Here is an 11,862-nt window from a genome sequence, read left to right as displayed (position 1 = left end):
AACGCTACAAAATGATTCATTTCAAATTTTTTATTTAATTTCGGGACATAATCATCAGCTTTCCATTGCACATTTTACTGATTTAGTTATTTTTCGCACAAGAGTATATCGATCACAAAATTGACCACTGGCAGTGCGATTGCATAGCAAAATTTTGGAAGTTTTTAAATATTTCTTTTATTTGAAAAACTGTTGAATGAAAAATGTTACACCCGCCTTCGCGGTTGTCTTAACCTGTTCTTTCAGAACTTTGCTGAAATCAACCTTCACAACATTTTCGACATTCATTAACCTGTTCTTTCAGAACCTTGGGTTGAACGAGAATACAAGTGACAGCAAAATTAGTTTTTAGTCGTTATAGTTTAATGATAGTTCTCCAGCACGAGCCAGAAGTGAGTTCTGGAATCGAATTATCAACCTGGAATGAAGCCAAGATTGACAAGATCTCCAGTCATTCAAAAAGTATGACAAACGTGTAAATGCAAAATATACGCGCACACAATAGGTACATATGAGACCATAGAGGTACACTCGAGAGATGACATGGTGGCGCTGTCATTTTTAAACATGTCTGGTTGCTCATGAAATTTTTGGGTGCCGATTAGCATCAGTGCCACCATGCCACCTCTTGAGTGTAACTCTATGTATGAGACAATTTTTTTTTTTTAATTTTATTAAGTTCTGATATTCAAGTAAAAAAATGTATAAGATTTGTTGCATAAATAACAATTACTACAGCCTATGCGATACGCATATGCTTGAATATTTTTGACAGCGGATGAGAGCGTTTTATAATTAGAATTCTTTTCAAAAATTGGCGTAAGTGAAACTTTTTCGGGAAAATGTTTTTTTTTTTGTCGAAGACAGTGTCAAAATTTGCCAAATCAGACTTTTTTTGGCGAAGGGTAATCTGGCACACGGCGTGAATACAGACACATTTTTTAAAACTCAATTCCGATGTATTTTCTTGTTAACACATTTTGTAAAAAGGAGAAGAAGCGACTTCAAAATTTGTCAATTTTTACTCCGTGTGCCGAATTCACGCCGTAAGTGCGCCTAAAATTTGAATTTCAAGTGAACGAATCGATGAAAAAGTGAACCGAAAAATACATTTCAACGCTTCCTTGTATGAAAATGACGCTGCGTTAGAAAGACTTGCGGGAGAAAGATTTTGAATTTCGACCGCACCTACGGCGTGAATTCCCCGCCACATTTTTTTCAAATCTATAACGTAAGCCAGTGATAGTCACATCACTCCGAACATACCACACATACAAAGTGAGGAAGAAAAACCTTCTCATGATGTTAAACGAAACTACTATGTTTCAATAGCACCGAAACGACAATACAAACGTAATTGTAATGTAGGCCCCACTTGGGTGCGCGGAACTAAACACTCTATGAAAACTCCACTTGGCTCCTACAACCACATAGGCATCGTTCAATTTTATTTGCAGATGCAGCAGCAAATGAAAAGCCTGAAACAGAACCCACGAAGGCGAGCACACAGTTGACAGTTTAATAAAATTTTGTTAAAATCATTTTTATTAACTTGACATTTCACAAAAGAGTTTAAGAATTTAATAAACTTCCTTTTGGTCGGTGGTCAAAGTTCGCCGAGGCCGATTTTCAGAGATAATGTAGACCGTATTCGTGATTTGCACGTTATGAAGGTGACACTACTTGCTATGAAAGAAATGATCCAATGTACTGAAAATCGAAAATTTTCAGTAGTAGGATTTTTTTCCGCCTTCCTATACTCAAATATGGTGTGTAAGCTATCGTTATAAAGCTGCGAGCCTCTGCAACTTTAAAAAGCGTATTCAAAATTAGAAAAATAAAATAAAGAGAGTTTCATTTTGTGGCAATTGTTTCGCAGGGGAAATTTCACGGTGTAAAATCGATTTCTTTCGAAAGGTAAGAACTAAAATATTTTCAATTTGGGCCATTTGGGCTTAAAATAATCGTGAGGTTTAGAACTTTCAATTGAGCTTTAGTTTCCAAAGTGTACATTATGAAAACACAGAAATTGAAAAGTTTGTATTAATTCATTCACTTAACATACAGAAATTACGAGTAAAATATCTGATCGAGGCGAGTCGATGCAGGAATCGCGGATCACAAAAAATAGGTTGATTTTGAATAAATTAGAAAGTGAAATGATCTTTGCTCCGATGTTTCTACCATTTTGGTCTTCAAACGCACACGTCGGGAAATTCAACATAAAAACGGCATCGTTGAAACCGTTCAAACTTTACAAATGAATACAAACTCCCAGATATGGTCTAACGGGTCTAACATCCCCACTGAGGAAGTTACGATTTTAAAAAAGCATTCAAACGCATTCATTTTCATCATTACTTTTTTACCTATGAATAATGAATGCGTTCAAGATAAAGCGACCGATTCTGAAGAATCAGGCCCATACCTGATATGTACAAATGTGTATAACTACTGGGTGTTTACATTCACAAATACGGCTGGTATCAACGCACTGGTGCTATGGTGGTATCCATTTTTGGAGCAAAAGAGGAAGTATCGAATTCATGGAATTTTGTAGATTCGCAACCGACAAGGCCTATTTTTGGGAAAACGTTTTTCCATATTTTTCGTGAATTTTTCCGCATTTTCCCTAATTTTCACAAAAAATATTGGAAAATTCTGGAAAATGTAGAAAAATATCGGAATATGATTTCACAAAAATGCTAATAATGTCGAAAACCTGCTCTATCTACATAAAATCAAGGCTGTAAACTTTGGGGAGGTCACGCAGATGCAGATACAGGTCATGCAGATGCAGATACGCGGGTGACGCCAAGGTTCTGAAAGAACAGGTTAAGACAACTCTGAGTTGATCACGAAGGCGGTGACACACAATTGTGTCAACGGCTGCGAAGTTTATAATGTAAAATAGAACTTAACAACAACAAAATTCTGAATTTTCGAAAAAAAAAACTTTTCAAGTTTATTTCTCCCACTATCTGTTTATAAAATTTGGTGTCACCCGCCTCCGTGAGTGTCTTAACCTGTTCTTTCGAACTTTGTGTGTCTACATCTTTTGATGTATTTAATTGAACGCTAAGATAAACGCCAGAACTAAGTATAATCAAACGATTTAATCAAGTTCTTGTTTTAAGTGTTCTAAAAATTCATTTATTTGAAGATAAGCGAAAAAAAGACTGCTCAATCTGCAAAGGAAGCAAGGAAGCGTTGAAACGTATTTTTCGGTTCACTTTTTCATCGACTCGTTTACTTGAAATTCAAATTTTAGGCATACTTACGGCGTGAATTAAGGTAGTAAACACGTTTTCGAAACTTTGCTACTTGTTTACGATTTGTGAGTCTGTTCACTTTAAGCCTTTTGAAAAAGCATTGTTTCTCAAACTTATTTTACACTCTAATTCGATTCTAGAAAGAGTATTGGTAATTCTTAATCTCTCAATTTCAATACGAATTTTCGACTAAACTTAAGTTGTAGTTACATATTGTATGAAAATTTCGGTGATACCACCATTTTTGCGATAACTGTAGCCTTAATACCTTTATCTGCAGATACTCGGATTACAACGCTTTGCGAAGAGTTCCAATGTTTGCAAATTGCATGGCCACAACACGACAAATGAATGAAACAATTGTTTGTTACTAACTTCTGATTTTATTTGTGTTAAAAAATGTAACACCTTTCTTCGGGTTCAATTGATTCTCCCAAATTCTATGATCCGCCTATCTAACACAACAATTTCCTTAAATTTCAATTTAATATATTTTTGAAATATTTTTGATTTTTAATATTTGATCAACAGTTCAATGTCTAAATTAAACGTTTTTAAATTAAACTACTACAGCGTATGTACAATCTAAGAAGTTTTCTCATCTCAGCTGAAATTTCGGGAGCCTTTTTGGTGAAAAACGTTGTGCTGACCTCGGGAAAAATGGAGGAAAATTTATTTTATCGCTTAAATTTCCAATTTTTCTTCCCTTGGTTGACACACAAATATACTTCTCTTTTGCATTTACCGGCCGCTACACTAGTAATGATTACAGTCTACATTATTACTAACAATTTTGTATGGACGAATCATTTTTCATTGCTAGATAATAGTATATTACTTCCGAGGTTCCAAGTTGTGTATTTGATAAGTGGGGTGTTACAGCCCGACCCGAACGGGAGGGCTGTATTCCCCACTTGTCAAATAACAACTTGGAACCTCGTAAGTACAATGCTTTACGTGATTAGGCAATGTAAATGAAAATGAAACATGCCGTAACACGTAAAATTATTTAGAAGTTTGATTAATGCTTTTTATTTATATTAGCGGTGCCGAACGATCATTTGTCTTTGTACTCCGTAGGCCCAGCTTAACGGTTGCAAATTGTGCCGCTCTGTGAACAAAAAGGTTAAAATTTGTTAGATTTGTTAGTATCCATTTACCAAATGTTATTAATTTGAAACCGGACGGCCATATTTATGTTAGGGTCGTTAATAACAGATTACAAGTGTTATAAGGAAATGGTGTCTTGTGTCATAATTATATACAACCAATACTATTACGACTTAACTTAAGCTCGAATTCATGCTCAAAAATTTTGAAATTATTTCTCAAGAAATGCCAACATAATATGCTATATATACACCAGGCGTGAATAGCACAGAAACTTTTTTCCATTTCACTTTTCTTCAACCGAAACATAGAATCTACCTGAAACCTGACAATAATGTATTAGTCAAAAAACCCTTAAAGGTTGAAGGTGATGACACAAGTCCTTCTACCTTTACTTACAAAATAACTGAAAGGACTAGCGTCACTATTCCTATGTAGGTGGGTTTTAGATCCTGAGAGGCCTAAACGATTGAAATAAAAGAAATCATGCGCAGCATATTTTTGAGCAACAAGCTTCGGTAACTGTTTTTTTTATAACTGTAGAGTTTATTTATCCTTCTGCAAAAAAAAGAGGTCCAGCAGCGTGTGTCTCAGAGTATGAATTTCTTCTTCTTCTTCTTTTTAATGAAACGGTGAACAAACGATATTTCAACAATGTACTGTTTATACGTAGGCAAATATTAATGGTCGTCAAATCCAAGGTTCTGAAAAAACAGGTTAAGACAACCACGAAGGCTGTTGGCACCAAATTTTATAAACAGATAGTGTGAGAAATCAACTTGAAGAAAATATTTTTCTCGAAAATTCAGAATTTTGTTTTTCTTAAGTTCCATTTTATATATAAACATCGCAGCCGTTGACGCAATTGTGTGTCACCGCCCTCGTGATCAACTCAGAGTTGTCTTAACCTGTTCTTTCATAACCTTGTTCGTGAGTATCTTAACCAGTTCTTTCAGAACCTTGGTCAAATCCAAGTTTCAAAAGCTGATTTGTAGCCTATCAGTACCTTTTCTTCATCTAAAATTATTTTTTCTGTCACGGCAGTGTTTAAGTCACGGTGTTTAAGTAGAGCGAGATGGAAAATCAAGAGATGGAACAATAAGTTGCTATTTCGCCATCCCTTAAACACTCTATTAGAAATCCGAGGTTTCTGTCGTGAACAGAGCAGATTCTCGATGTATTTGAATATTTTATTATGTAAATTGTAGCTATTGAGCTAGCACATCTGAGTATACTTTTAAGGCAATAACGACTGGTATCAACGCACTTCAAGCAAAATTAGTACTCTAAACAGGGTACTGAAACTTGACAGTGCTCCATACAAAATTTTACTCTGTAAAAAGAGTGGGGATAAAATTTCATACAAAATAGTACTCTATTTGCAGGGACTAAACTAAGGAACATCGCAGGTGGGAACTTCCTCACCTGCGCCCCTCTAATTCCCACCTGCGAATCCAGATCTGCCCACTAGAAAAATTACAATTATCTGACTTGAAATAGTCAAATGAATGTAACTTTAATACAAATTTTGCCTGCGGCGCATTGAACCTAGTTGGAAAATGATAATGGCATTGTCGATATCAGTTTTTTTAATCTTTTATCATCATTTAGATGGAGATACAGATACAGAATCAAAGTATTTCACATTTGTAGCTTTCACTTTCCTAAAAACTAAAAAAAAATGGAAAGAACATAGGGTTGGCATGTAAAAAGTGACACTAAAGGAACTAAATCATTCGAAAGGTCTTGGCCTAGAACTACTTTCAGCGGAGTGGCGAATGAAACTCCAAAATGGAGTTATTCATAAAAATGTGAATTTTGTTTCTCATTTATTTCTCTCTGGTGTGTTAACGTATGCAAATGTTTCCATATGCTAGACAAAAGTGCTACTACCGTTTTTGGTCACTTGATTTGTCTTCATGGAATGCGCCTACATTATGTAATTTACTCAGATTTTTTAAAATGGCGGAACACACCCTAATTTAACGAAGAATATTTGAATAAATATTTTTACCTCTAAGTAGGGGTCCAAAAATTCTGCAAAAATCACAGATGTTATAGACGTTACTTGAGAATTTTTTCAGTTACATTCATTGAAATATATACCCAAAAACGCACCACTATTGTGATTTTTAGGGCTGATATTCTACCAAAAACACCCTTTAGTCCAGTAAACCGATAATTATCTGCAATTTTCCGGAATTTGATTTTTAGGTCATATTGTGGACGCATTTTCCACAGGTAAAAAAACACTCTTAACATGACCGAAAAATTAAATTCCAGAAAATTGCAGATTATTATCAGATATGATCGTCAACTTGACTAGACTTTAAATTTTGACATCTTGACATTTTGGTCAGGGGAATAATTCCCTTTAAATCGCAAAATATATTTACGTCAACGTCCTGAACGCATGATATTATTTTTGGATAAAAAATTGTTACTTTGGCGCCCAAGAAAAGTTTCCCACCTGCACAGATATCCTTATTTTAGTCCCTGTCCATTTGGCAGGTGTCAATCGAAGCACTTTTGCTTGAAGTGCGTTGCTGGTATGAAACCGAATCCAAATTTTTATTCTTGCTCTGAAATTTTCGACAAAGTTAGAGTTGTTAAGGTCAGATGTTGCAGTTCTTATATTTTTTTAAGCTATAAGAGGTTGAAGGCTTCTATCAAAAATAGATCCGATTTTTTAGCCGCAACGCAACCATTTGTCAAGTTGGGATTCGATCGTCTGGGTACTTTCGAGTCAGGTCGCAACTTGGAGGAGATTTATTTTATTTTATAATTTATGATTATATATATATATTTATTTGCTATTGAAAATATATAAAAAAAATAAGGAAATTCGTGTGATAAAATTAAATAATAGAATTCCTTTTCCCACGCATTAAACCTCATTTTCTTGGATGAAGTGTCAATAACCACGGATTAATTTGATCGAAATCTAATGGTTCTATTGGCAAGAAGTTCATTTTCCGCGCAAAATCATGTTACATTTTTAGTCGCATCAAAGCAATACAACAACTTAGTAAATAAATATTGAAATCAAATTGCTCTTTAAAATAATTTGTGAAACAATTCAGAAATAACTGTTGGCATTAACACCAAGCCAATAATATTGTACGTCTTACATGTATGTACACCATCTTAAACCGTCTTAAACGTAAATCATGCTACGCTAAAACGTACATTTCGACGATGAGACTAATGGTTGAGTTATTCATACATTTAACGTCTTATCAAGGCAGAGCTGCCTTGGTCTTATCCGCACATTTTTCGTCTTAGACATACATTATTACGTCTAGTACGTAGAATGTACGTCTAAAATGTAGATTTTGTACGTCTTGAACGTACAGCCGAAATATCATTTTTTGCGTGATGAACTAAGAAAGCCACACACATAAAAAAAATCAAATATTTGGAATAACATTATTTAATAAGTACATAAAATTCAATATAAAATAAACAGAAATTTATTTAAAAAAAATATGTAAAATACTTATACAAAACAATTGAAAATATTAACAAAATTTTAGATTAGCACCAAACCGATACTGGGCATTATATTTATAACTGGTATCAATTTTAACATAATCTACCCGAAACTTAAAATATGAAGTCATACGGGGCTCATGATGCCTTGTTGTGGAGAGGTGTAAATATGATTTAGTTTGAATTTTGAAATTTATTTCCTATTTTGTGTTTCGAAAAATTTGTATTATCCAACTTTAGAATTCCATATTCCAAACACATATTATAAATAGGAATTGTAGTGATGTTCTGTATCAATACCGGAAAATCTTAATCCCGAATACCGATTTGACTAAAAAAATACCGGTATTAATAGCGACAAATTAAAATGTATACAGTTGAAGACTTCTATCGGTTATTTCTCCGTCAAAAAATCGATTGATGTCGTGCTGTCTTCTTGCTCATTTTTTATTTTCTAGCTAATGACAATTCTCTGAATTTTTTTTAATTTTTACTAAATCAGCTGGTAAAATAGCGCCATTTGCTCGCTTCAGAAAAGAATCCACGGATCGGAAATCAACGTCAACTCATTTTTCGAAATCAAATCATTGTTAGTACAAAAAAAATGTGATACACCAACGCACTTCAAGCATGAGCATTACTCTTAATGTAGTACTAAAACTGGTCAGTGTATCAAACAAAAAATCTGGAAATGTATTCATATAAAATAGTACTCTATTTGACAGCTGTTCCTCGAAGCAGTTTAGCTTGAAGTGCGTTGGATGTCCCCGATCTGATGCTGAAAGTCAAATTTATTCCACCGGAAACGAAAAATTACCCAAAAATACTTTTTTTTTTGAAATATTGTGATGTGCGCTTCGTACTTAAGTCTAATTTACCGTAAGGGAGCACAGTGAAGGATTTCTCTATTGGTTGAAATTAAACTTTTTCGTTTTTTAACCAATAAAAGTGGTTCACATGGTCTCTTACCACGAAATTTTTTAAGTGGAAATCAAGCCTTAAATTTTGAAAGATTTCATTTTTTTTTCAGAAACAATAAATTATTATTGTATTATTGTATTGCGTATTGTACGGTACGGTGCAATATCCAATTATAAATATGTTTAGTGTCCGTGTACCTTTATGACTATGACAGAGTAAAATAAACCAGGCAGTAGCGGTTCATTTTCGAAACGTCAAATTAGGGACCTAATCCACTGTATGAAAATGAACTCAAATGAAGTCAAATGAACAGTGACATTAGATAATTCAGGTGTACCTTGTCAAATTAAGCGCTCCTGCCTGGTTTACGTTACTCTGCCGTGTTTATGACACGTGAAATCGATATATGACACAAACGACATTTATTAAAAAAAAAATACTTCCCCTTTGATTTGCATCTACAATACACACAAATATTATGAACCACGTTCTCCCCAATGAAGTATCGGAATCGATTTGATATCTTTCGCAAACAACAGCATATGACAGATTCATTTGAAATCCCACCTGTTTCAGAAATGAACGTTGGTTTTGAAAAGAGCACATCACCAGAACAATGAAAATGTGGTTTCGGGGTCCACCTATGTATCCGATAAAGGGGTGCTTCATTTACCAGTCAAGAAGTGAAGAAGATGACACACTTTTTCTTGTTACATTTGTAAAGGGGTGAGTTGATCCTATGACTTCCAGTCGCATTTGGTATAAGGAACGTCAATCTGACATTGGACAAGGAAAATATTTTTTGACGATCTGTTTTTTTTTGGCAATCCTTCACGAGAATCGTGGGGTAGAGGGTCAAAAAATCGTGCGAATGATTACTAATAACAAATTTAATATTTCCGGGCAAACTTTGTATTTTTAAGACTTCCAATGTTTCGGTCGGACCGAAAAAGAACCGGTAACAGATCCTAACCCGTTCACACTGAAATACATTAATTTTGCCATCTATTATCGATACACAAATAGATGACTTGCTAAGTGGTCCTCTGTCTTGCTGTATGTGAAGAGTTAAAATACCGAAAAAATATTTTGTGCCACCGAGAATTGAAATACGACTCTTTTCAGCACTCATTTTAGTGTTGTAAAGTGACTTATTTCAGCATCCGTTTGATGTGATATTACAACACTCAAAGCAGTGTTGATATGGAATTTGTATGAGTTGTTACAGCATTCGTTTGAGAAAATGCAAAGCAAAGTGATCGATCAAATTTGAAGAGTGATTGTTTACAATGAAAATTATGATTTTTTGTGCTCTTGTCTATTTCAATTCTCGGTTGGCACAAAGCATGATGTGTTACACGTATTGTAATGTTGATTTTTTCAGCACACGACCCAATTTTCCTTACTCGCTCCGCTCGTAAGGAAAACTTGGGTCTAGTGCTGAAAAAATCAACATTACAATACTTGTAACACAACATACTATTCTAAGCTCTTACAACAGAATTAATAACAGTGATTGTTCTTTACAGGTAACTATCTATTTTATTGAATTAAGAAGGAAATGGTAAATGACATTTCCATTGTCTGTTCTTATCATTTAAGAAATCAATTAAATTGTCATTTTAAGACAGTTATCCTCAAACATTTAAATTGACAACCAATTTCAAACTTTGAGGTTAGCAGTGTTAGATAACGTCTAATTGGCTTCTAATTGCATTGACAATGATCCATTTATTTTTTAACTTTCACGTGTATTTTTTCCAAGATAGATACAGCGGGGAGGTATACATAAATGAATGAATGGAAATAGAGTTTGGACGTTTGTCTCGAGGTTTCGTGCTGCTGTGTATCTGATTCGGTTAAGTATGCATGAAATCACCTTCCCACTATATCTATCTTGTATTTTTTGCGGACCTAAAAAAACTAAAAGCTAACCCAACCAAAAATAAAATTAAAATTAAAATTAAATCGAATAAAAAAATAATAATCATCAACAGCAATATTTTTAACGTATTTTGGCACTTAAAATTATTTATACAACAAGAATCATGAATGAAGGTATTTTATGTATCCGATCGATATCGGGCTGTCAACCCCAAGGTTCTGAAAAAAACAGGTTAAACATGTACATACCACGAGCACATATAAATTTTGCCATTTTTTTTTTAATTTAGCCAACTTTTGTTAATCACACAGATTATCAAAATTTCGTGGATGTCTTCACCTGTTCTTTCAGAACCTTAGTCAAGTCGATACGACCGAGTTTAATGAAAAAACCATAATACGTTTCGTGTTGCATCCAAACGTTTTATGCAATTAATGGCCGAAATAAACTATGCAAAACCAAATTATTATTGAAAAACTATCATCGCAGAACACTTTGTATACCTTAAAATGAACATTTACGTTTTTCGAAACATTAGAACAAAGAGTTTACCTCCGCCTCCGAGAATTAATTTTTTTTAAATAACGCCTAAGCTCTAATCGAGTGGGAAACCACTATTTTGTGATTAACACGGTAATCAGTTAATCTGTTAATCAGAAACATAAGTTTTGTGAATCCAAACGGTTAATCGGTGATTAACATTGATTAACCGTTACATTTCACGTTTATTTGTAGTTTTGTGACGATTCCCCCGGTCCAATGCTGGTAAATCACCAATTCGTCATCATATGTTAATCATGTTAATCACATCAATAAAAAAGAGTGGTTTCCCCCTCGGCTCTAATCACGTATTAGTTACAAAGTAAAAACTTATAGAAATTGGTACCATATATACGCTCATTGGGTATTTTCACAAGCGAATCTGGCAATTAAGCTGTTTTATTGAAAAATGTACCAAAATTTAAATCAAAAGCCATGCCTTGATTTTCGAATATGTTTAAAAGTAATTGAAACATACAGAAGTATACTGGGAGAGACTTTCCAAGCGGAAACTGCTCCGCAACGTCATAGTTTCCTTTCGCCCACTTTCGAATAACTGTTTCATCAGGACACCACGAACGCATTTCAAGAAATCTAGTACATTTCTTGCCCACCATACAAAAATTCAATCGAAGGTGATTT

Source organism: Bradysia coprophila, unplaced genomic scaffold, assembly GCF_014529535.1.
Source record: "Bradysia coprophila strain Holo2 unplaced genomic scaffold, BU_Bcop_v1 contig_396, whole genome shotgun sequence".
Taxonomy (NCBI): Eukaryota; Metazoa; Arthropoda; class Insecta; order Diptera; family Sciaridae; genus Bradysia; species Bradysia coprophila.
The sequence above is the reverse complement of the archived record's forward strand: the minus strand, read 5'-3'. Positions refer to the sequence as shown.